Source organism: Bemisia tabaci, chromosome 10 (assembly GCF_918797505.1).
Source record: "Bemisia tabaci chromosome 10, PGI_BMITA_v3".
NCBI classification, from domain to species: Eukaryota; Metazoa; Arthropoda; class Insecta; order Hemiptera; family Aleyrodidae; genus Bemisia; species Bemisia tabaci.
The window spans coordinates 37,524,908-37,552,035 of NC_092802.1; the positions used below are offsets into that span (position 1 = coordinate 37,524,908).

The 27,128-nt window shown below is 41.9% G+C and overlaps 1 protein-coding gene across 4 annotated transcripts in view; it reads left to right on the forward strand.

The window, feature by feature from the left end:
- Positions 1–5,643: 5,643 nt before the first annotated feature.
- Positions 5,644–27,128, forward strand: part of LOC109040189 (protein deadpan) — a 92,222-nt gene continuing 70,737 nt past the window's right edge. The window contains exon 1 of one of the 4 annotated variants that reach the window (XM_072304991.1): positions 5,644–5,769. The gene's annotated coding sequence lies outside the window, so the exon portion shown is untranslated. Of the gene's footprint in view, positions 5,770–20,436; positions 20,568–24,420; positions 24,764–27,128 lie in introns of those variants that run through there. The other 3 variants (XM_072304992.1, XM_019056014.2, XM_019056013.2) reach the window with 3 other exon arrangements.

Consider the following 27,128-nt stretch of genomic DNA (forward strand, 5'->3'; position numbering starts at 1 on the left):
CACAAAAGCTCATAATCTGCACTGGAAATCTATAATGGCACGTATATTTTTTATCAATCAATTATTTGTTACAATCCAAGATAGGACTGTATCCTGCAAAATAAGTCTATCTGCGAAAGTCTTAAAAACCCGTAACTTCCGCCGACTTTCAAATTGAGTCCAAGGTCGTTTTTTCCAGTTTTCTTCGTTTTCCCTGCTACGTTGATGTAGCTACATTTTCTTCCGATTTCGCACGAGTTCCTTCTCAATGAATTGGTGATAAAACTGTGAGTTCAGAAGTTTCATCAGGTCTAGGAAATTGGGGAAAAGTCAGACCACTGTATGAAAAATATAGTCCAGTACCACATGTGCATCCGTGTGCAGCTTCGTGGGTAAAATTGTTGTGATATGTCATTCTCTTCTTTAGGATGTCTAGAATCGGAATTTCGATGGTGTCAAGTTCAAAAATTGAACCGACGCCCAGAATTCAAGATGGCGTCCAAGATGGCCGCCGCCATGGTGAAAGTTTTAAATTTTGCGGATGGCGTCGAGACAGATGTCGATTCCTATGTAAAATGACACGAGGAATCCGAATATCACATTTAAAAACACCCCCGACCCAAAGGAGGGCTCCAAATCCAAGATGGCGGCCAAAAATACCACTCAGGGGTACTAATTTGCCTATACGGGTCCAAGTGCATAGTGATGTATCAATTATTAGGTTTTCGGGGTCGTAGAGTCCGAAAATGAGGTCCATTTTTCGCTGCGGCCCTCCAGAGACCCTAAAATCAAATATGGCGCCCTAAATGGCCACCGGTTTTACGGCTGAAACACCAATTTAGCGCAGCTATGATAAGCAATACGTTCAAAATTTAGTTTTGTGGGCAAGGAGTTCGAATAGGAGATCAAATGTTTATTCCTACAAAAAATTAAGCCTCCGAATCGAAAATGGCTACCGACATGGTTGCCAGTTAGAGGCGCAGGCCGGTAAATGACTATTGATATTAAGGGGATTTGCCAAAGGAGCTAGGGGTTTCGATAAGGGCCGTTTTTCGGCCCATACCCTGAAATTCTTCAATTTTACGATTTTTTTGCTTCTTGGGAGTCTAAATTTTACGGAATGTGTCATGCTTTTGTCATTTTCGGCCTATTTAGGGTCTAATGCTGGCGTAAACATGAGTCTGAAGGCTAATTTTTGCGGAAAATTCGGGTTTCTTGGCATTCGACGCGCTGCGCCCGCTGTTTCATAACGATCAAATATCATCGGAGGAGCAAATTTTCCCTCAAGTATGTTCATTAAGGGTGCAAGATATAGTCACTCTGGCTAACTTTCGTCGATGGCAACCCTTGCGCTCATAGTTAAAACGAACTTTTAGAATTTTCTTGTTTCTCATCATTATTATTAAAATGGCATAAAAAAGGGCTACTCATCTTAAACCAGAAATAGATTCCTTGGCGGAAATTGTACGTAGCCCTCCAAAAAACTTTATGGAATTAAAAGCCCCCCCCCCTCCTCCAAAGAAAAAGCCGGTGTTGCCATATTTTGTTGCCTAAAATCACAGAAAACTATTTGTGAGTATTTCAGTATTTGGAGGCTGTTCTTCGTCGAGCTCATTCAGCAAAGTTCAAAACCCTTGATTTTTCATACGTAACGATCACATGACTAGTGAATATGCACATGCATTTATCTATTATTATTTTGTTCATTACATGTATTTATCTAAAGAGACTCCCATCGTGGCGCGGCATTGCCACATATCATCGGGAAAAAATCGAGAAAATTATTCCGAGTTGGCCCAAGATTTGAGTCATTATTTCGCATTATGCGCATTAAATAAATACGTAGGACTCAAATTACTGTATTCAGGATGCAAATAGATCATATTTTTTGCAGGTAAAGTTTTTTTTATGATCTTGGGCTTGTAGGCGACCCATTATCTTACGAATTTTTGACGTGATATTTACGCACGAAGATGCAACTTTGAAACATTGACCTTGATCTGGAATCCGAATAAAAAGTAAGCCATGTGTCAGAATCACGAGTTCTCAATGCTGATTTTTTACCCACCCTGACAAGCCCTGCCCTCCGTCACTTTTATTGCCTGCCATCGATCAGAATTCTACTTCCCAAAAATAATTGGAAACTCTGGTTTTCCTGGTTCACTCCTGCTTAGCCTCCTTACCGCTTCCTCATCTGTTGCCTCTTCATCAGGTTCCTCCCATCAGACAACTCATTTGGAGCTACCATTGTAGAATTTTGGAGAAATGACGCGTACTCATCTAGCAAACGCTTAGTTTTTCTAGTTCAGCCTCATATCCGTAATGAGCGAGGTACTAGATGACAGATGCAATATGCGCTGGGCAGCCCACGACTCTACCGTCCACCTGCCGTTGGTAATACCACCCGGATACGCCCACAGGGTTCTATGTCACTTTCAGGTACGGGGCTCAAGCCCCCCACCCTTCCCCCCCTCCGAAAGCAAAAAAAAGGGGGAAAGAGTGAAGGAAAGAGGAGACAGAAGATGATGAGGAAAGACGAGAAAAGAAAAAGTTTGATTCGAGGCCTTCGAAGATATTTATCTCTTTTGATGTAGAGTCTTAAATGAAACCACAGTGTTCATTTGATTAGTATTTTATAAAATTTTCGTCAAAAAATGCGTCTAAATACAGTTTAAATTTCAAACAATTTCCAGATTTGCTGATTGCAACAATTCGAAAGTATTTCGTGTTAAGGTAAAAAAAAAAGTTTTTCTGCGGAAATTCATGAAGATCTGTGTTACGGTAGCCTCGAAATGCGTCCAAACAGAGTTAAAATTTCAAACAAATTTCAGATTTGTTAAATGCAACAATTCGAAAGTATGTTGTGTTAAAGGTGCGAAAGCGTAATTTTTCTGCATTTCATGATAAATTTGCGCCATGAAAGCCTCAAATTGCGCCTAATAAGATTACACATTTCTAAGATTTGTGATCTAATCAGACTGTATATGAGTCGTAGTTCGCGTAACCATCGCGTATCTGGCAAGTGTCCGCTTTTGCTAGCATTTTGCGCTGATCTAATCAGCATCTAAATAATAATGAAAAACAAGTAAAGTCTAAAAATTTCGTTTTCACTATGAGCGCAAGCAGTGTTCCAAACTCACCTTTGAGTTTTAGGAGCCATGGGGCGCATCAAGCCTGAATTTTAGGCGCCATTGAAGATTTTTTAGGGGCCAGATTGACTTTTTGCCTGTATATTACGGCATATTTAGTGAAAAATTAGACACAAATTTAGATGTTTTTGTAACAGAACTAGTAGGTAGCTGTGACTTGGCGAAGACAAAAGCACTACGGATGAAATCGTGAGGAATAGAAAAATCTCTCACTAATGTAATGCTGAAAATTTCGAATGATCACCTAATATGAAAATTCAGATTTTAAAGGGGCAATTTTTAAGGGCCACGTTGGCGCAGAGCCTTCTTTTTTAGAAGCAATGACCTATGTTTTAGGCGCATTTGGCGCGTTGGCGCCTGTGAGTTTCGAATACTGGAGCACAAGGGTTGCCATCGACGAAAGTTAGCCAGAGTGACTATATCTCTGCACCCTTAATGAACATACTTGAGGGAAAATTTGCTCCTCCGATGATATTTGATCGTTATGAAACAGCGGGCGCAGCGCGTCGAATGCCAGAAACCCGAATTTTCCGCAAAAATTTAGCCTTCAGACTCATGTTTACGCCAGCATTAGACCCCTAAATAGGCCGAAAATGACAAAAGCATGACACATTCCGTAAAATTTAGACTCCCAAGAAGCAAAAAAATCGTAAAATTGAGAATTTCAGGGTATGGGCCGAAAAAAACGGCCCTTATCGAAACCCCTAGCTCTTTGGCAAATCCCCTTAATATCAATAGTCATTTACCGGCCTGCGCCTCTAACTGGCAACCATGTCGGTAGCCATTTTCGATTCGGAGGCTTAATTTATTTGTAGGAATAAACATTTGATCTCCTATTCGAACTCCTTGCCCCACAAAACTAAATTTTGAACGTATTGCTTATCATAGCTGCGCTAAATTGGGTTTCAGCCGTAAAAACCGGTGGCCATTTAGGGCGCCATATTTGATTTTTAGGGTCTCTGGAGGGCCGCAGCGAAAAATGGACCTCATTTTCGGACTCTACGACCCCAAAACCTAATAATTGATACATCACTATGCACTTGGACCCGTATAGGCAAATTAGTACCCCTGAGTGGTATTTTTGGCCGCCATCTTGGATTTGGAGCCCTCCTTTGGGTCGGGGTGTTTTTAAATGTGATATTCGGATTCCTCGTGTCATTTTACATAGGAATCGACCATCTGTCTCGGACGCCATCCGCAAAATTTAAAACTTTCACCATGGCGGCGGCCATCTTGGACGCCATCTTGAATTCTGGGCGTCGGTTCAATTTTTGAACTTGACACCATCGAAATTCCGATTCTAGACATCCTAAAGAAAGAGAATGACATATCACAACAATTTTACCCACGAAGCTGCACACGGGACCTCTTATTTGTACATGTGGTACTGGACTAATACTGGAAGTTTGAAAAATCTCAAAACTTGAGCCTTGTCAACCGAACCAAACTGCGTCTCCATCTCGTCTGATAGATACCACTATTCGAACTCCTGTGTGCCCATTTTGCCTACTCATTCAGTTGAAGGCGAAATCCTATTAGACTGCATTTTGCAATAAGAAACTACTTATGTGAGGTTCCTCCTTTGCAGAATTATGCTTTTAAAGCATATATCTGCACAGGGACGCATTTGCTATTTCTAAAATGAGGCAGATTTAGTAGTTCCTCATCGCTAAATGCAGTCCACATTAGGAAAACTATTTGCAAATCATTCTTTAGGGTACTAAACGTAAGGTAGCGAGCGTTTCCCATCGACAATTCAACTTCCCATTTCCAATTTGACAACAAGAATTTTTCTCCAGATTTATATTTGTCCATACACTCAGGCCTTTTCTCTCGTGCAGGTCACAAGTTCTGAGAAAACGATTGTAGGTCACGATTATTTTCACTGAAACAAGTGACTTACTTATCGCTGGTGATTTTATCGGCTCATTTAATACTAAGCGGAGATTTAGAATAAAGCAATTGGCGGTAACATATTCACTGAAAAATGCATCGAATCAGTCTTTATTCACTCGAACTCTTTTTATGATGGGAGCGTTTATTAATCGCTGTAATTAGCGATTCATGGCATGACCGATTCTTTTGAATTTATGTAACGAACCTGCCAGCCCCGCGCGTGCAAACAAAAAAGAGCATTTTGTAGGATTACGTGTGAGCCGTAACAAATAGGTGCATCTAGAGTTATAAAATATCTCTTTAAAGAGAGGGGAGAACTTAACTTTGAGGGAGTTTGAAAATGAATGTCAATTCTGTGTTAGTGGATCAGTAGACAAGGTACGAATTTAAGGATTCTGATATATGTTTCTTAACCAGAATTTCAAGTAAAACACGATTCTTGCATCGAAAAATGAGTTTGAACTGTCTTTCCGCCACAAGGTTGCACGCAATTTTGAAACTTTAAACACGTATTTCTCAAAATTTCAAAAACTTTAATCATGCGCCGTGTCCTTTAAGCCCCTTTAATGAGAACATTGTGATGTTTAGAGGCGCTAAAATATGTATTCGATTGTTACAGGAGATGGAGGGAATTGCCATAAGAAGTGGGCCTTACGAACACGGAAGACTCGAAGGTGAGCCGATCTATCTGTACCTATCAATTGAGTCGAGTATTTTCAAGAAGGCTATGCTTCATCTGAAATAGGTAATGTAAATCTAGAGTGACCTAGGGCTCATGCACTTCCTATGACTAATGCATGAAATGAGAACCACAACACTGCCGTGCGAAGGAAAAACGCCGTATGAACTTTCAGGCGTTGCCAAATTTCCTCTCGCAAATCACTAATTTTCAGGAAATTTTTTTAACATTTTTTTGCCAATTTCTCAGATAATTTTATTTGTAATTTGATCTGAAGTTCCTGAAAATTTCAAGGAAAAATACCTATAACTTTCCTCAAAAATTAACATTTTATCGAAGGAAATTTGGCAACGCTCGAATGTTCATACGGCGTTCTTCCTTAGCACGGCAGAACAGAATACCACATATTTTCACGTATTTCGTCGTTTCCCAAACGAAGGAACGTAACTCCATTCCAACGTTGCAAAATTGACTCAAACAATGTAATCTCTCAGAAGAGTGTACCTGTGTAATTTTTGTCCACATTTTTTCTGAATTGGGCACGGAATCAGAAGTAAAATCGGTGAAAATTTCTGTTTGAAATGCCTAAAATCCTCCCGGAAAAAATGCAATTTGCGATGGGAAACACGGCAACATTGAAATGCAGTTACGTTCTTTCATAAAGAAAACGACGATTTGCCTACCTTTCTTAACGGTCATAAAATGTGCTTGAAACCTGCCATGATCGAGGTAAATATTCTATTTTCAACTGAGGAATGAATTGGATTGCATTTTTCAAAAAGGAACCACTAGCATTGCAATGTTGCTAAGATTGTGCAACTTCTTTTGTCTTGGAGAAAAAACCCGATTATCCATTGATAGTTTCTATTTTACTCGCTATAAACTGTAAATTTAAGACAAAAATTACCATCTAGAATTTCATAGTTTTTCACACGGAGAAAAAAGATTAGTGGCTGTGACTATTTGTGGTTGGTAAAACAGGATTTAGTTTCACGCAACAGAAAAATTAGAAACTATTACTCATTGAGTTAGCGGCCTACGCTAACCCGAGTTGGTAAATGATGATCTAGTGCTCCTAACTGGGACCGTGATACCACTTGACATACCGACTAGTCACAGAAACCCAACTCCTTCGCTCTCAAATTTACCAACCCGGAATAGTTGCATTGTCCACCACGTCAGGTTTGCTTACCTTGAAATATGGTAAACAAAGACAGCACTAAGTTGTATTTTACGACCAATCTGGAACTTTCAACATACACTTATTTGAAGGTAATGCGTACTATGAAATAAGTTGCATTTCTAAAAAGAATTGGTGGGAGAATCAAATTCGAGATATTAATTCTGATGTAAGTAAATTTATGTACACTCTAGTGACTTCTGCATTTCTTGCTTAAGATCCTAATAACAATTTTACTGATGTAGATAAGTATGTGTATTTGTTGTTTCCATGCTCCAATTACTAATTACAAACTAAGAAGTTATACTTGTTCTTTTCTGAAAATGTTTCTTCAGATGGAAAAATTAGGTGTTTCCAGTGAAAACTAGTCAAAGTCAAGTGTTAGTTCAGAATTCGATCAGGCTCTATCCATTGAGTTCTTAAAGATTAAATTAAATAACAAAGAAAATAAAGTACCTGCGTAAATGAGCTAGATGAATTAAAAATAGCAAACAGTACAGTATTAAGTAAAAAAATTAATTAATTAGGTAAAATAAAAATAAATTTAAAAAATCTACCTAATAAATAACAAAATTATATGAAATTTAGGCCTAAGCAAAAAATTGCAAGTAAATCGGTATGGATCTCATAATATATTGTACATCTTGGCGGAAAAATCTAAGTTGATTGCAGAAATTCTAGTTTTTCGACAAAATCAAAGTTATATGCCGATTTTTCGTCGCGATGATCATCGCTCGGTTTTAGCTTAATGCTTAGGGTTCTCGGCTAGTAGTAGGTAGGTTGTAGGTTCGAACCCCGACAAAGGTGAAAAAATAATGTCGCCAAAATACACTGGATTAGCCTCCGAGAGATTAATCTTTTTCATTTTTCACGGTTTCGGTGAGTTTAATTGTGCATAATCGTTTTATTTGGGGGAAAAGGGCTCTTTTTCCAACACCTTCTGTTACAAGCCCCAGTTTTTGTGTGCCGCCAGATTGGAGCTGGAACAATCTCGATTCATTCTGTAAACCAGGCATTCAATAAAGCCTACCAGGCGTTTATTCTTACATAACAATACGAGTAAGGAGTGAAACTTTAATACTTGGCAAAATTTACCAACCCGCGTAGTCGGAGAAGGCAACCCGCCCGCCCGTGACACCGTTAGCCATACTTACCAACCCGCTTTGTTCGGATCAAACAGGAGTGTAGCTATGACGAAAACGAAATAGGCGGGTTGGTAAACATAGCCCTTTTCCTGGTTGCGGCCGCCAATCTCTTTTCTCCGTGCACGATCTCCGCAATTTTATTGCAAAAGATGAAGTTGCATAATCTTGGCATCATTGCAATACTAGTGGTTCCTTTTTGCAAAATGCAATCCAATTTAAAAAGGGATTTTTTTACGTTCGGAAAAGTACTTATTTTTATCGTATTTCTATTTCGTCGTTTCTGCAGGTTTCAAATTTCCACGAACGGAGAGAATTATGTATTTTCATGACGACGACGGCATCGTCGGGGCACAATAGCGACGCCTGACGCGTCGCGGCGTCTCCCCTCGCGGATTTTAAATGGTCTGTCAGAGATGCCTGGCAGTGATTCCACGCGGAATTAATGAATTAACGCCCCTTATCACACATCGCTGATAAGTGGTCGCGACACGGCGACACGGCGCAAAAAGTAGTTCGAGAAACGATGACAGGCGAATTCGCCCCTTTCTGTCCCGAACGGAGCAGATTATCCAACCACCACCCCCCCCCCCCCCCCACCCCAAATATCCAAGAGCTCCGACAAATTATGAACAGGTGTAATATTTAACGCACAGTAGCACAACATTACTCGCACTCGTCAGTGGCGTGGCGTGCTTTGCGATACATCGATTGTTATGCCATTTAAACCTATGGAAAAGGATCGAAAAACAGGGCGTTGCAGCACACCTTAATAATCGATTCTTTACTATAGGTTTAAATGGCAGAACAATCGATACATCGCAATTTACGCCACGCCACTGGCACTCGTATCAATCGCGTTTGCTCTCCAGATTAAAAATCGAACTACATTTGAACACTATCCATTGTGACGTGATCTCAATCATGCGTGCATTTTTATATGGATCTCATGCACGGCTCATGCCAAGATGGATATAGTTCTTCTTGATTTGAATACGTTCATTTTGCAATTAGGACTTACTATTTCCACCTCGTTTAAAAAATAGAGGAAATAATTCAAAAAAAAAAAAAAAAAGGTATCGATTGTCAAAGTGCGAAACCGTGTATCTCCGTTGCAATGTTTCAAAATGTCTGCTCTTGTTCTATTTTTTGAGGAGAAAAGAATCCAACTTTATGGCTTGAAATTTATACCGAATATCCAGCTAACACAGAGGAAAAATCAAGGGAGCTTTCAAAAAATTACATTAAATAGTTTTTCCGCAGGAATAATGAGATATTATCGGAAGTCTGCAAAGTCGCAAATGGAGATACGTGGTTTCGTATTTTTTTATGGACATGTCTTATTAGTTTCTTTAAGTAGGCATATGTTTTTATGAATGAGCAAAAAAAACTTCCTTATTGCGAAGTGTAATTCAGCTCATACTGCAAAAAGAAATAACTAGATTCAAGCAGAAATATCGTAGAATATGCCGTGAAGAAAAAGAGTCAGTCTTAAAAAGGACCTTTTCGTGCCCGTTTTCTGACGAACTTCGGGATTTTGTTCCAATGTAGCCTAAACAAAACCTCATAATGAGACAACCTCCACTGAAAGTTTCAACTAGAATTTAAACCTCGTTTTTGCAATACGGTGTTGCAAAGTTTACATTTTTTCCTTTGGGAAATGCTTATTCTTTGAAGTTCCTCGGTTGCAAAAACAACGTGACTCTTTTTTATTTTCTGAAGTACAGAAACATCGGCTATTGACACTGCGCCTCAAAAAGGGAACAAGATTAACTAAATTTGTTTTTTTTTTCCAACCGAAAAATTTTAGAATATTTACATTTTTTCAATGGTGAAAATGTATTCTCAGTAACTCTGTATTGCCTAAAATAGCTTAAAGCTCAAGCTAAAACTTTCGATGGTGGATTGTCTCTTCATAAAATGTTGTTAAGGCCACATTTTTGGACGAAACCCTTAGTGCCCCAAGATCAGGCACTTTTTTGGACGGCTTTTTCCTTTTGAATGAAGAATAAGATTGCTAAAATCAAGCAGGTAAACCATGGAAATCATCGTCAAATTTTCACAACGAACAAACTAAAGACGTGTGAAAAGTCAAAAATCAGCTTGTGAGTGAAAAATTAACGTTATTAACGTTAATTTTTCACTCACAAGCTAAGTTATTAACTGAGATTAAAATCAGCAAAATCAAACTTCACATCATCCGATTCCCTCCCATGTTTTAATTTTCATGGAAACCAGGCAACATTACGTGTTGAAAATGTTTGTAATTGTTCCATGGGATAAAAACAATACACTCAAAACATTTCATCGCTAAATGTTACCTGTTTTCCTTTTGAAAAAATGAAACATGAGAGGAAATTATGCAACGTCTGATTCGTTAACGCCAAGTAGAAAACGCATCAAATACGGGAAATCACTTACCCACTTGCCCGCGCACCTGCTTGGAAATGTTGATACCACTATTTTAACTCTCAGGAACGCGCGTTGCATACTCTCCCAATTGAAGGCTAACAGGATATCTGGTTTAGTCTTATGACACGGTGCGGCCGAAGTAGCTCTTAATGAGGTTATAATCTACATAAAAAAATCAAGTTGGAGATCGCAATGGGAGACTCCGTGATGAGTTTTTGGCCAAGTTTAAAATCGATCATCAGATCTTTTCGGAAAATAGTCCAAGGTTGTGATTTTTTTGAGGTAAAAAAGCTAACTGGGCTCATGGATGACGATAATTTTAACCCCTCTTCTTTCGCACTCACCTTGACTGATAGAGTTAGTTAGTTAATATATTTTAAGACATTCAGCGTCACAGGCTATTAACGTCTTTACAGAAAATTTTGAAAATGGGTGTATATACGAAAATTTAGAGACAGATGGTTGTATGGAATTTTTTTTTCCCCTCCTCTCGGATTTGTGACCGAACGCTGGGCTTGACCCCCCCCCCCCCCTTGTAACGCACCGTAACGTTTGCTCAACCCCCCCTCCCCCAAATGCGTTACGTAATACTTGAACAACCCCTAAGAGAAGCATTTTTTTTACGGGAATAATTTCCCCGCACTGTGTCATTTCGTCAAAAGCATGTGTCCCTATCCTAGAAATTTCATCGAGGTTCGTTGAAATACATTTGTTAGTTTCATGAAATGTTACAGTTTCATGAAATTTGACATCGCCGCCGATTTTTTTCGTCTGGCATCGGCGGGCATCGCCACGCGCGCGTGCGGGCGGCTAGTCGCTGGTAGGACCAAGGTTGCCAAGTCACGAGATAAGATTAGAGTACCATCATAGAGAGAGTATGGACAATTCGATTCATGTAGCTTTTAGGGCCCAAAAGAGCGACAACGTGAAAAACGGAAATCACTAGAAAAATTCCGCTGCCAATCTATGCATTTGAAAGATTAATTCATAGGGCCGACAGCGCCTTGTAAACAAACGTTTTTAAGGATTAAGACTTTGAAACTGAGAAAATTTATGCAAAATCTAAGTTCTATTCGTGCTTTTATAATTTTTGATCAGTGTACCTATTCTTCGAATTTGAATTGGAACCACAGGATCATTCGAGTTCATTGGTTGGCTGCCTTTTTGTGCCCTAGGAGCTACATGACCTGATCAAACCTACACGGAAAAAAAATTGCTGATTCAATAATTCAATTGCTAAAAACAGCGAGTGCAATGTTTCAACGCAGAATTTACAACAAAAAAAATGCTACTTTAACCACATTGTAAACTAATTTAACCATAGGGGTGGTTAAAGTAGCATTTTTTTGTTGTAAAATCTACATTGAAACATTGCACTCACTGTTTTTAGCAATTGAATTGTTGAATCAGCAATTTTTTTTTTCCGTGCCACATTTTCGAGTTGTCCATACTCTCCCTATAAAGATACTCCAGATAAAATTTGGATATTTTACAAGAAGGAAAAAGCTGACTTTTCTGTACCATTTGGCGACGATGGGCAGGTGCGGCGGCGGTTGGCGATGCGTCGGTGTCGACGAGACGCGATGGCCGACTTGCACCTCGCGGGTCTCACGCTACTGCAACGTTGCCGAATCCCACCCCCGAAACCCCCATTTTCACCCTGGATCCCCGTAAAATGCTCCTTTTTCGTGCCCGAAGCGGCAACGCGGCTCGGCCGCCAACACGCGCCAACAACTTCGGAAGTTCCGACTCGCGGCTGCCGCCCGCGAACGAGGCACGAACCCGCGACGCTTGCCAAGTCGGTCCCTGTCGACGGAAAAACGACGGATATCCCGGGGGTTTGTGATGGAGATAGGTGGTTTTTGAATGGGTTGCCTTGCCAGGAAAAACAGGGGAAAACCGCGCTGCTGTGTTACCCGGGAGGGCAGCGAGTGCGAAAATGAAGTTTGGAGGAAATGAACCTGGTAGCGTCTGCGGTCTGATTATTGAAACTGATCGATAAAGTGATAGACAAGTGGAACGCATTTAGCAAAAAGGAACCGGCGCGAGTACAGTGTTTTCAAAATCGTGCAAATTCTTCGCTTTCAAACATATTTCATATTACAGTATTCAAATGAACACAATTATTTTTCGCGCACTTACGGCTTCCTCATATGTCCCGTTTTTATACAATCAAGATGAATTTCGCTATTTCAGCTATTTCAGTGGTTTCATTTAAAAGAGATTAGACGAATTTTGAAGGAAACTCGATTTTGAAAATTTGACACTTGCTGCTCTCTTCGCTACGGCACCGTTTTAAATGAAACGTGTATTACTACTATTTCTGCCACCCTACAGAAGTAGATCGTTCCCTTTGCGAAGATCCAACTACCGGCAGCAAATCCCGAATTCCGTCCGTGCGAAAAGTGCGTAGCGCGCACTGGCGCCTACAAACCTAGAGGGATACTTCACGCATTGCGCAATGCTTGAAGTATCCTCTAGGTTTGTAGGCGCCAATGCGCGATTCGTGCCGGCCGGCCACCCCACAGTGGATCGAGTCAATTGCCTGAAACAACGTTATTTCTCGCGCACTTACGGCTTTCTCATATGTCTCGTTTTTATACAATCAAGATGAATTTTGCTATTTTAGCTATTTCAGTGGTTTCATTTAAAAGAGATTAGACGAATTTTGAAGGAAACTCGATTTCGAAAATTTGACACTTACTGCTCTCTTCGCTATCACGGAAGCGAAGGTAGTGCCGAAGTCACGCACCAACGTTGAGATTCGTCAGTCACCAAATTCGAAGTTTCGAATATAAATAAAATGGCAGCTGCGAGGTTCGCGCGGAAAAGTAGTTCCGGATTTCAGAATAAAATTCGCCTCATCGTGATATACGAATGTTCAGGAGAACTCTTGAACATTTTCCTTTCAATTTTCTTAGAGCATTTTGTTCGCACCCCATGCATGGTAAACAATGCATGGACTCATAAATAGAATGAAATAGAATGCTTCATTCATGTCTTGCCTAATGTCTAGTGGTCCATTATTGTATTCTCGTCGGTATGGACACCTATCAGTAAAATTCGTTTCATTTAAAACGGTGCCGTAGCAACTTTGCTGCCGTGATAGCGAAGAGAGCAGCAAGTGTCAAATTTTCGAAATCGAGTTTCCTTCAAAATTCGTCTAATCTCTTTTAAATGAAACCACTGAAATAGCAAAATTCATCTTGATTGTATAAAACGAGACATATGAGAAAGCCGTAAGTGCGCGAGAAATAACATTGTTTCAGGCAAGACAGCAGTAAGTGATATTTTCCTCCAGAGAGCCAATGAGAACAGTGCTTTCAAATGAAGTGCCGCCCTCGTCTACGAATTTCTTAACCTGAAAAGTTGGTTTGTTGTGTGTCCAAAACGGAAGGACGAAAGTATGCAGAAGATAGCTCTTACGGCTGTCTTGCCTAACAATAACCTGGCATGAAAATGAAAAATACCCTTTTTATGTTATTGAAATAAAATCGGCCGATTTTTAATATTATCCGATCGATTTCTGTGAGTCTTTTGGATGATCAGTGGCAATGGACCACTAGACAAGGTACGAATTTCAGCATTCTAATACATGTTTCTTAACTAAAATTTCACGTAAAATACGACGCGCACAACGAAAATTACCGAAATCAACTCCTTCCAAAGATATTTAATGATTCTTGATGCGTGAATTCAAACCACCCGCTCATTAAAACTCAATGCTCTGCGTGATTCACATCGCGAGCTAAACGTTATCATGACAGTCTCTGCGATATAAAAAGCTGGCAACCTCAATCTTGACGTTTTGGCTCAGCTGCAGCAAATTGCTTATAGTTTGAACAACACATGGTGGGAAATGAACATTACTCGATTGAGAAGCTTGTTGAAACCGTTGTAGTGCGCGGTTTGACTCACGTAGAGCTTTGAGTTTCTTGTGAGCGGGCAGTTCAACTTCTTCGTAACCAATGTGAAATAAAAACGTAAATACCTTCGTTTGGAGTTTGTTTCATTAGTTTTTCGTTGCGCGAATCGTGCTCTACGTGAAATTCTGGTTAAGAAACATGTATCAGAATGCTTAAATTCGTACCTTGTCTAGTGGTCCATTTGAAAAAGAACGGAGGCTTCTTTCAATAAAATTTTCCAGCCCGCAGCCCGGTTCCTCGAAACTTCATTTTTGCCTTTACCGCTCTCTTTATGCCATCACGGCAGCATTGTGGGTGCGCCCGTCATCCGTCGGATACAAAGAGCGGATAAAACCCGCCAAAAAATCCGGCAGCACGAGGCGCGGGCTCGGCTCGAAGCGACGCTCGTGCCGGTGGCGCGGCGGCGGCTCCTTGACTTCTTGCCCCGCGCCCCTTTATTGTTTCGCACTTAAAACGGCGCCCACCCCACTGCCGCAACCCCCTCCCTCCACCCCGGCGGCGCGTCGCGACGCCCGCGGAGTGTGAAATCCCCCGCCCCATCCCTCGCCCAGCGGCGCGCATTAGCGACAATTGGAGGTATTTTTCGGTTTCCCCGAGTCGAAATTACGAGGGTGGTTGATGATTCCGACGCCCTTCTCCACCCTCACCCTCACCCCACATCCACCCCACCCCTTCGCATCAGTATCGGAATGAGGTTGGGTCGTGCGGATGAGGACGCGGGGTGGATTGGCACTTTATCGCCGCGCCCGCGCTCCAAAATGAAACCGCCTAAGTCGTTCTTCCCGCGAGCCCTGAGAAGAGGAATATATGGATGGTGGGGTTCGTCTGAGGGGTGAGTTGTGTCTTTTTATCGGCGGGGCTCCGTGTGAGAGCTTGGGCGTTTCCCTCTTTAAAGGGCGGGGGGGGGGCGGGGGTTGCGGGAAGTGCGACAAAACGAGAGTCCGGGGTGGCCACCTAAAACCTTATTTATGACCTTTTGTTCGCGCCGTTCTGCCGTGATGTGTGGCCGCGCAGTGGCGTGGCGTGAATTGCGATGTATCGTTTGTTATGCCATTTTAAGCTATCATAAAGAATCGATTATTAAGGTGTTCGCTGCGAACACCCTGTTTATCGATCCTTTTCCATAGGTTTAAATGGCATAACAATCGATTCATCGCAAAGCACGCCACGCCACTGCGCCCGCGGGAAAATGGGAGAGTCCTTATCGCTGAGCTTTAGAAAGGGTTTGTGGCTATTTCGATCGTCGTGGTGGATTTCGGGCTCAGCGTGCAATTAGACCGATTTTGATAGAAATTCAACAAATCGCGTTTTTCAGGGGAAAAATGAGTGGAGGGTGGCTCTGAATTCAACTAGTCGTGAATTTTTCCCTTTCAAAAATTCGAAGTCGAGGAAAGGAAGTTTTAATACTTGTGTAGGTTTTAATACTTATAGGGATTTAATTGGCCCAGTCCCAAAATCCGAGATTTGTTGAGAATTTGTCGTCTTTCGCACGAAGGAACATGACTGCTCCATTCCACTGTTTCAAAATTGACTCAACCAGTTAAATTTTTTGTGAGAATTAACCAGTTTAATTTTCGTTTAGAACTTGTCTGATTTTTGCATGAGATCAAAAGAAAATTTAATGAACTTTTCAGTCGGAATTTCTCGAAATTCTCTTGATACGAATGAAATTAGCGCGGAAGAATCTGGCAACTTTGAAATATAGTTACGTCCCTTCGTGCGGAATACGACGAATTGGGCGTATTTATACTACAAGGGACTGATGCCCAAAACTTCGGTCCAGGCCAAGATCCCCGAAAATTCACGTATTTTTAGTGTTCCACATCAGATTTCATGATTTGCCCAAAAGTGTTAGGCAGTGAGCTATGGATCGTTGTTAGAAGCCACTTGAGAATTTCTCCCCTCCATTTTGATTATTTGACAGGAGAAAATTTTCGACCAGTTGGACTCACAACAACTTCCAATCCACCCCCTCCCCTAAAAAAACGCGACTTCGTGCGTTTCTACAGAGACAAGAGATCCTCCACTAGTATCTTGGGAATGGTGGAAGCTTTTACTTTCGGGACTTTAACGTGCAACTGTTGACCTACACGGAAAAAAAAATTGCTGATTCAACAATGCCATTGCTAAAAACAGCGAGTGCAATATTTCAACGCAGATTTTACAACAAAAAAATGCTACTTTAACCACCCCCGTGGTTGAATTAGTTTACAATGTGGTTAAAGTAGCATTTTTTTGTTGTAAAATCTGCGTTGAAACATTGCACTCACTGTTTTTTATAGCAACTGAATTGTTGAATCAGCAATTTTTTTTCTCCGTGTACCTACTTGGTTGATGGCTAACAACATGTTGGCAGTTCCGTTTTGCGAACTTACCGAAGTTTGGGAAACTTGTTTGGCTCATGACGGCAGCCGAAACTCATCATCCACCAAGTAGGCAGGTCAACAGCCGAAAAAAGAGTGATGAATGTTGCTCCCTCATAATTTTCCGTAAGGAAGTGTTGAATCTTCGAAAGTAAAATCTTCCTCCTGTCGCCGCACGGTGGATCGGGTCAATTAGAGAGGTCGGACATGAAATGTCTAACTAAAACTGCAGATTTTGATGTTAAATTAGTCACATTTTAAATTTCAAGGGGTGCTTCTGAAGGAAAATTTCACGAGAAAACCAATAGAACCACTTTTTAGGCCTCAAAGTTTTGTATGGACGGAGTTATGAGCTTTTGAAGGTTCCGAATTTTGCCCAACATCTTACACTGACTCGGTCCACTGTGCGCCGGCCGTGAGGCCAGTGGAGGGTCGCTTGTATCTGGTTTTTTATTGATTAATTTGTTTAATGCACTATTTTAAGTTAAAAAAAGACTGATTATTTTGAAAAAGTATATAAGATTCAAATGTTAGTTAGTATTTAAATTTTTTTTCTCTGTGTGAGGCAGTTACATGCCACGGAAGCGGACTTTAAATTACGTGAATCCCTAGATGGTTGAAACTCGCATGAGACGATCTCTCTCGGAGCTTCCCGGCTCATGGCTCTCGTCCCGCGGTCGAGAACGCGACCGAAGCCTGAAAAGTCGTCTTTCTGAAATAACAACGCATCTCTCCTTTCACTTGAGCCGCGGAAACCACAGAGCCATACGGAGAACAGGGCTCACGTGGAAATTCAGTTACGCCCATACGTCAGAAAGGCGACGAAGTATGCCGCAAAGTGTAACGAACGGCTCAGGTCCCAGTGGCGAGGCGTGAATGATCGATTATCGATATTTCCCCATTTGAAGCTGCGGTAAATAATCGATTATTTAGTTGACACCCTTTTTATCGACCCTTTTCTATAGCTTCGAATAGCAAATCATTCGATGCATCGCAAAGCACGCGACGCCACTACCGCTCACCTATTTTATTGTTGCCGCTCGTCCGCCAATTTCACCGTTTATTTATAAACACCCCCGCCCCGCCACCCCCTTAAAGCGAAAACCGCGTATCTCTAACGCAAACCCTCGCACGTCCGCGCTTTTCCCCTGTTATTCCTGGCAAGGCGACCTAGCTCGACTTATACTACAAAATCACCTATCTCCAACGAAAATCACTCGCAGATCCGTGATGCCCTGTCACCAAAGTAACACTTGATAAACACTGGGGAAAAAAACACATTGGATCTAGAGTCCAGACTCTTGAAAACATTGACAAGAAAAAATACTCTTCATTCAATCAGATTTTTGCTCAAATCAAAAGGAAATCCGCTTAAATTAAGAGGCTTGGTTCTTGATTTAAGCAAAAATCCGATTGAATCAAGAGTATTTTTTCTTGTCGATATTTTCAAGAGTCTGGACTCTAGATCCAATGTGTTTTTTGTTCCAGTGCTTGATATATGTTTCGGAAAGATGTGTCCCATTAAGGAGGGTATTTCGGCCCTAACTTCGGTCGAAAATTGAAACAGCTTAAAATAATGGCATGTATGGTCGAATCGACTCTTAATCATCTACCCTGTAAAAACTCGTCCTTATTTGAGGTGTTTTTGAAAGGTTTTAGCCTGATTTACCAGCGCAAAGTAGTGAAGTTTCGCAGTTTTCTCGAATAAATGCTCATTTTCGGTCCTAAATTAGTTTGTTTATGTATGAGCGCAAGCGACTCCCACTTTCATATTACAATATGTCAATCTTTATAGTACACCCGTTACAACATATTTAAAGGAGAAAGTGGTTGTCACTTGCGCTCATACATATACAAACTAATTTAGGACCGAAAATGAGCAATTATTCGAGAAAACTGCAAGACTTCACTACTTTGCGATTGTAAATCAGGCAAAAAACTTTCAAAAACACCTCAAATAAGGACGAGTTCTCACAGGATAGATGATTAAGAGTCGATTTGACCATACATGACATTATTCTAAGCTGTTTTAATTTTCGACCAAAGTTAGGGCCAAAATACCCTCCTTAAACTCATCCTACTTACTCATCCTTTCCTCTCTTTGATCATGTGCTATTGTTACATCCTGAGCATCCTAGGAAATCAGGTTGTCCAAAATGAGCATTCAGTAATTTTTAGCTTTTAGCGTTTTCGAATACACAGAGAGCGAGTAAGTACGGTGGGTATATGGAGCCGATCGACACCTATTCGATAGGCAAATGATTAAAAAACCGGTGTCGGTGTCAAAAATTATTGAGGTGAACCAATCGACGTGATTCGATCGATCTGCGGGTTTGTCGATCGATTCATGGACTTGTCGATCAATTTACGAATTTATCGGTAGACTCACGGGTTTCTCGGTTGATCCACGGGTTTGTCGATCTATTTGGGGTTGTGAATCGAATCTGTGTTGATTGAATCAAGTCGAACAGTTCACGTTTTTATTTTTCGATCGCTTTATGTGGATCGAATCGACACCGTTTTATTTTATCATGCATAGGTAATTATGGAAGGCGCACTGATACAACTATTCATACTTGATGGATGCCCGAGTTGCATAGTGTAATAATTGAAGGCGCACTGATACAACTATTCGTACTTGATGGATGCCCGTGTTGCATAGGTAATAATGGAAGGCGCACTGGCTTTCCTTGCACTGACAATGTGGACTAGTGTGCAGCACCGATGGTAAATATGCAACCCGTGGATGCAACTATTAGCAAACTTGCACCTGGCAATTTGACAATGAAAAAAATGGTGACCGTAGCCGCGGAAATTTTAAAAATGCGTCATACGAACCACATAAATTCTTTTTTACAGAACAAAATAAAAAAATTTGGATACGCTCATCGTGATTTGCATGCGATTGCACTTACGATTTCATTCGTACTTCAAGATTTGGAAGATCCTCAAAACCCCTTTATGTAACTAAATCGAATCCTTTAAAAAGTCATTTTGGTTTTGAAATGCTGTCGTAGGCCATTCGTGACGAAAAATGGATGTATTTCTGTCAAACGGATTAATGTGCATTATGACGTGAGCCCTGTACTGCCGAGCTAAGGAAGAAACGCCGTATGAGCCTTCAGGCGTTGCCAAGTTCCCTCTGGCAAATCACTAATTTTCAGGAAGTTTTTTGAATATTTTTTTGCCAATGTCTCGGATAATTTTGTTTGTAATTTGATCTAAAGTGTTTGCAAATTTCAAGGAAAAATATTCATCATTTTCCTGAAAAATAAACATTTTATCGGAAGAAATTTGGCAACTCTCGAATGTTCATACGACGTTCTTTCTCAGCACGGCAATGTATTACATAAATTCTTATGGGTCTCAGGGCTCATGTCGTAATGCACATAGCTGCGTTTGATCGAAATTCGTCCGGATGAAAATCAAGAGAGTCGGAGAGGTTAGAGTAATGATACTTCAAATCGACCCTGGGGAAACTGAACATGAGGTTTCCGCACAGTTTGACGTATGAGAAAAATTTCACGGCAGAGCGTGCATTTGTCTCCATGTCAACTTGTCTCCTTTATAAAGGAGGATAACAGTTGCTCTATTTCTCGATACCGCAATGCACCTGTGCCCATGTGCCTTGTAAGAGTGCGTATGACGTATTAGTATAGATTCGAAAAATAAAATATCTACCCGTCAGGTCGGGGTTCAGGCAGTATGTTTCACAGGTTTTTCGTGGTACAAATAGATAATGTCAGCTGTTTTGGAACGAGCGCATCGATTGTGAAAAATGGGAAACTTGTTTGCCGATTTGTTCCGATGCAGTTTTCTTGTCTTTTCTTCATTTTTTGAGGTAATTTCTTGAAATGGTAACAGATTTTTTTCATCCTCTACATCATATTCTGAAAGAGTGTCAAAAAATAGGTAATGTTCATTCGAGTTTCCTTGGAATATAAATCACAACAGAAATGTTGAAGCTTTGCAACCGAGATATTTATTTCCCGACTTTGACCATCGAAATTCATCGCACATGTCAGTGCATGAATTTTCATCAGAGCAACTGGACTGCATTTTGCAATTTCGTACTATAAATTCTGACCCGGTTTAAGAACAACGCATGTGTTGTGTTTTTGTTTGTTGTGTATGTGTTTTTCCAGAAGAGCCAGATATCATAGTTCCAAATTGCAAAATACAGTCCAACTGTGTTTACTCCAGTGTTTATTTTCCTTTTAAACATCTTACCACAAAGACCAACATTCTCTACCTAACTTCACTTGAAGTATCTTTCAAATTTCGATGTATAACAAATTGCCTACGTGAAGGTGGTCCGGCAGCAACATACCCGCCGCTAGTCTCTGGAAAACAATAGAAAATAGTAGTTGCGTACGTTGCCAGCGAGCGCGCTGCGAGCGCATCTGTTTCAATTACCTAGCATCGAGTCGGGCCTCTAACTTTCTATTCTCTCTGACATAACCTTAAACCTTCAACCCAGAGCCGCAAACAGCTGACGCTTGACGATGCTGCGCCGAGAAAATGAACCAATCACAAAATAGCACAGTAATACGTCACTAAAATGAAGAGATCACGTGACTGTTCGTGATTTTTTCGAATCAATCTGAAACTACAACCTCGAATATGAGGCATTTAAGCATAACGAAGCCCCAAAATAGTTTAACCAGGTAATACGTCCGTGCGAGATTGTTATGCTTAAAAGCAAAACATTTCACGAAAACTTTTACGAATACCAGATGCAGAAGAAAATCAAATTTTCCCGGGTGTACCAGAATGGCGTCATTACCCATAAGGCAAAACGGTATGTAGTATAGTACATGTTACATCGGGGGAGTCGAACGGCTGGAAAGGGCGCAAAAAAAAAACAGTATTATTTTTTATTTTCGGCCCCCTTCCGCATTTTGCGAATGTTTTCAACATTTTCCCAAAATAATGTATATTCCCAAATGACAATGACGCAGTTAAGCAAATGGAAAAACTGGATGTCACCGTCCTGCAACTATCTAGTGTTCGCCTTCAAATGACGGGGTATGCAGCGCGCTTTCCTAGAGGTTAAAATAGTGGTATCAAGTGCCTTAAACGTCTCTGGTACAATCAAAGCAAATGACGCTAGAATTACGCGGCGTTACAGGGGGCTATATAGAGCAGAGCGTTGCGTAACGAGTTCCAGTGATTTTTTCGAGTTCCTGTAGAATTTTTCGTCAGTCGTCTTAAGAAGTTTTTAAGAATCTCGAAAAATTCCCTGCAATACTTTCACTTTTCTTCACGAAACAGAAACGCCAATCTGCCAAGTAAATGTACACTGGAAAAAAAAAAAAAACACACACACATTGGATCTAGAGTCCAGACTCTTAAAAACATCGACAAGAAAAAGTACTCTTGATTCTATCAAAATCTAGCTTAAATCAATAATTAAGCCTCTTAATTTAAGCGGATTTCGTTTTGATTCAAGCAAAAATCCGATTGAATCAAGAGTATTTTTTCTCGTCAATGTTTTCAAGAGTCTGGACTCTAGATCCAATGTGTTTTTTTTTTTTTTTTTTTTTTTTTTTTTTTTTTTTTTTTTTTTTTCAGCGTAAGGTGATATTTGGATAATTCTTCATCGAAATGGGAGAAGGTCCCAGCAGGCGTTACGTAATTTTTTAGGAGGGTTTAGCACAGCGTTACAGGGGGGTGTCAAAAGACCGCAAATTTAGCGTTAAGGATTTTAGAGACGGCCTCTAAAAGCACACCAATTACAGCATGCAGATGCGCCTTTTTGCGTTCTCTACCTCTCGACGAAACACGACCCGAAAATCGTTTCGCCGAAAAGTAATCGCTGAAATCGTCAAAGTTAGACCGTGACGTAACTCCGGAAAGCTCATTGCCCCCTCACCAACGCGCCGGAAGGCAGACCACACTCCTCCCCGCGAACCCGTTACGTAAGACCCTCCGCTCCAGCCCGGGCGACGGATGAAAATAGCGTCGCGGCGCGTCGGGTGAAATCCCGGGAAATCCGGCGGCGCCGTCGGAGCCGGGGCTGAAATTAATACGGCGTCGCGACGCGGCCCGCCTCGCGCCTCGAGCCGCGCCGGTCGCCGGACAGATTTTTCTCACTATCTCCAGAAATACACACCCGCCGCCACCCTTCGCCCGCCGCGACCCGGCGCGAGGGTCGGTCGCCGTCGGCGCGTCGCGATGTGGCTCCCGGCTCCAAGAAGCTACCGCCGACGCCGCACGAAACCGCGCAACCCCACCCGGGTTCCAACCCCCGCTTGCGCGTTTCTTCCTCCCCCCGGAACAATGCATTAGTCATACGACCGCCGCTGTTTGCCGCATGCCCCCCTCCCCCCCTCCTCGCGCTATTGTCCACCCTCGGCTATCTCTATCCCACCATCGCCGCCGGCTGGTGCCTCTCACTTTCTCCGTCGATCGCCCGGCCGAACCGCGCTGCGCTGAGTTATCTCTTCTTTCTCTCTTCAGCGCCCTACTTTTTTTTTCCTCCGTCCGCGTCCGGTCCCACTTTTTTCCGCTCGGCGCTCTCTCTCTCTCTCTCTCTCGCGCTAATTTACCCGAGCTTTTCCGCCCACCCCCTCCGCGTCGACTGCCCCCCGACCCCCCTCGCTCTCTCTCGCTTTTAGCGTCCCGGCCCGGGCGGCGCTCTCTCACCGCTATTAGATCGTCACTCGTTTTTATCACTCCAGGGACTTCTGCGACCTCTCTTCATCTCTCCCTCTCTCTCGTCTCTTTTCTCTCTTGCGCCGATGCTCGTGCTCTACCTCCCCCTCCTTTCTCTCTCCCGTTCCTGCCCGCACCTCGCTCTGTTTCTCGCCTTCCTGGCCCTCGTATTTTTTCTTCCTCTCAACCGGTGCTTACTCTATCTCTCTTTCTCTCTCTCAAACACACGAAGCTTCACTGTATGTCTCCTTCCTGTCTTAGCTACATTTTCTCTCTCTCTCACTTGTCCGCCCGTCAGGACTCTCCTGCGCTTTTGCAATCTTCGTTCTTTGTTTCTCTCTTTCCTATCCCTATACCTCCTTACGATGCTCTCTCTCTTCCTCTTTTTCCAGTCCCTAATCTCTCTCTGTCTCTCTTCACGCCCCTCACCCGCGTGGTCACTCTGTCTCTCTCTAACAAGGATTTTGGCATTATTCGTTCTCTACTTCTCTCCTTCCTGGCCCTTACTACTCTTTTCACCCTCCTCCCTCGTCAAGCTCCTCGTCCGACGTTTCCTTCTCTCTCTGTTTCTCTCGCGTCCTGTATCTCCCCTCTCACTTCCAGTCTGTTTCTCTCTTGCAAAAGCTTCCGACCATCCCTCTTTCTCCGTTTCTCTTCCGCCCGGCGGAGCGCGCGAGGGGGTGGCGTCGGGCGGGGGCGGGCACCCCCCCTCCCGTCGCTATCAGATCCACCGTCGGCGCTTCGGTACTCCCCCCTCGTTCCCGCCCACCCCCTCCGCCCGGCGCGCTCTCTCTCGGCGGTGTCCGGGCGGCACGCGACCGGCGCCCTGTGATTGGTTCCCACGCTCCTGCCATCACGTGACCCGTCGTACGCACCTGTGACCAGTCGCGCTGTGTCTCCTCGCCGCCCTCCCCGCCCCACCCCCCGCGACCATTAGCCGCCACCCCCCGACCCGCGCCGCGCCCGCCTGAAAATCCCTCGTTACTGCTTTTCGCCGCAGATCACTCGCGCGCGGGCGGGCGGGCGGGCGGCGGGGCGGGGGGGCGGCCGCCCTCCTCCCGCGACGCCGCGCGTCAAGTGGCGCCACGCGAACTTTCCTACTCTAACGCAATTTAAAAGTTCTTTTTCGCCGCGCCGCGTCGCCCCCCGCGCCCCTCCCCCCGGCGCTGGCCGGAACGTGTCGCGTGGTATTGTTTCCATCCAGTGCGGTTTCTCGTGCCTCGTTCGACGGACCTCCGTTCCCGTTCGCCGCTCGCTCTCCCGTGTGGTTTCGCGCGCCAGACGAGGCCGCCCCCCCCCCTCTGCGCCCCTCCCCGCGCGCCCTTGGTGCTCCACGCGCCGCGACCGGCGTGTGTCGCCCCGTGATAAACGTCTCTCAAGGTACGTCTTGACTCGATTATGTTGTATTATCGTGAGACATTTTTTTTTCATTGCGCCCACGTGGTTTTTCTTACGATGATTGATAACGCGAGTTTTTTTTTTTTTTTTTTTTTTTTTTTTGTAAAAGAGTTATAATATGTACAGAATGTTTTTAGATGTAAGTTACATCTTTAAAAAACTGAGGTTTAACTTATAAGATAAACTTATACTAGGTTAAAATACAACCTCTGAAAAATGAGGAGGGAAAAATAAAACAATTTTGCTTCAAAGTAAAAATGTATTTTTGCTTTAACTTGGAATGCGGATGACCGAACGCAGTCAAAAGATAACGCGAGGTGAGAACCAGAGCTTCTGTGTAAATCGGAGGTATTTCAATAGTCTTGTTGAAATTATGTTCGGATTGTCGGGATGATTTCGATGACCTCTACGTATATCGGGAAAATGCCTTTGAAATTATTTTTAAACGTTTATGATATTATATTTTTTAACAAGACAAAAGCAAAAAAAATGTACGTCAGGTATTTTTATTAGATTTCCAAAATCTGTTCTCGTTATTTTTTTTTTTAAAAAAAATTAAACTGTAGAGCGATGTCCTTAGTGGTCCCGTATTTCAAAAATATTTTTAAATTTTTGTCCCAGATCATCATTTTTACATGAATCGATGTACATTTCACTTATACCAAATTCTGTGTTCAATAGAACTTTCCAGTTAGGTAGTTAAAGCGTAAGGTTCGTGTAGCCGGAACAGTCGCACGGTACCAAACTAGAAAAAGGGAATTTTTCAATTTTAATCGTTCCTTGCGTAAAAGATATTTAGTTTTTACTAATATCAGTCAAATCGATTTACTTACCACTTTTTTTTAAATCATCAATCAATATGCATCGCTGGCGCGATAAAATTTTCAGTATTTTGTTTAATTAATTCATATGACTCAGGATGGACCCAAAATAAATATTTCTCTGAAGATCATTCTATCAGTGTAATTTACATAGTGTGTGTGTGTTGCGGAAGGTGGTTTTACTTCATGAAACACATTTACTGTAAAAGTAAAAAAACTCGTGACTCGATTTGCAAAACGGCAGATTTAGTGTTATAATTCATTTTCTAAATGGAAAGAAGCTCAACGTCGCTCCTAAAACTTTTCCTGGTTTTTCGTGTTTTATTAAAGAATATTATGTGAAAATTCCAAGCAATACAATTGATTTACTCTTTTTGGTTAAAATAGAATGTGGGTGGATATTGCGAAACACCACAAGCCAGATCCGATTTGCGGTTTTGCCGTAGACACGAAGCCGCATATAATTTAGTTTTCGCTGTTTTTGCCCTCTTTCTAGTTCATTTTCATGTCGTGCAAAGGATTTTATGGTTCTCTTTTTTTGTAAAAAAAAAAAAAAAAAAAAAAAAAAAAAAAAAAAAAAAAATTACAAAACGGAGCAGAGGCAAAAACACGAGTTATTAACGACAAGCGAAATTTTAGAAAATTTGATTCATGCGAATTTCTACGCGCAGACGGTATAACGTCGCACTCACAATTTCGTGAAATATTATCCTCGATTCAATCGGATTTTTTCTCTCCAGTATGTTCAAAATGTTCGAAATGCTTTTTACATTTTCTTCTTGACAACTTGCGCACACTTCTGAATTGTTTGCTTTAATCACATGTTTTACAAAAAAAGTCTAATTACCAGTGAGAAAGAGATCGATAGATCAACCTAGATGCCAAGATGCCTAGATGCCTTTTCCATTTTTCGATGACATAATAAAATGCATCTGACATAACTCACGTTAGCTTTCCTGTTTTTACAACAGTGCTTTATAAAATCCTATCACTATTCTTCCAAGACTTTCTGTTCGTGGTATTTTTTTCGCAAAGCTGAAAACCGAGGCAAACCTCTCTCTTTCTCTCGGCGACAACTCTTTTGAGGACTCCGTATATCAAAGTTTTATTTTTCAACGAATTCGCTACCAGATAGACGGTTTTTGATTACATCAAATGCATGCTAGTTAGCGTATGAACGGTTACAACGGTTTTTCTGCTTTATATCAGGTTTCTCCTTTCTTTCAATGTCACGTTGGGTCGTTATTGTTTTCATAAATTTGAACGTTGTCCTTAGAATCCGTTGCGGAGTTATATAACACTCGACGTAGTGAGTCAATATCTAAACCAAAATTGAAGTAGTTTTTTTATACAAGGCTGCAATTCCATCAAAATGTCCGAAAATCACAACGTACGTTTCATTACTCTGTGGGTAGACAATTGGAAAAAATTCCCTGAAAGTATCACTTTACATGTTCAATCGCAAGAGTAAAATTATCATCCCTTTCACCTGATAGGATTTTTTCAGACATCCATTCGTACAAAAA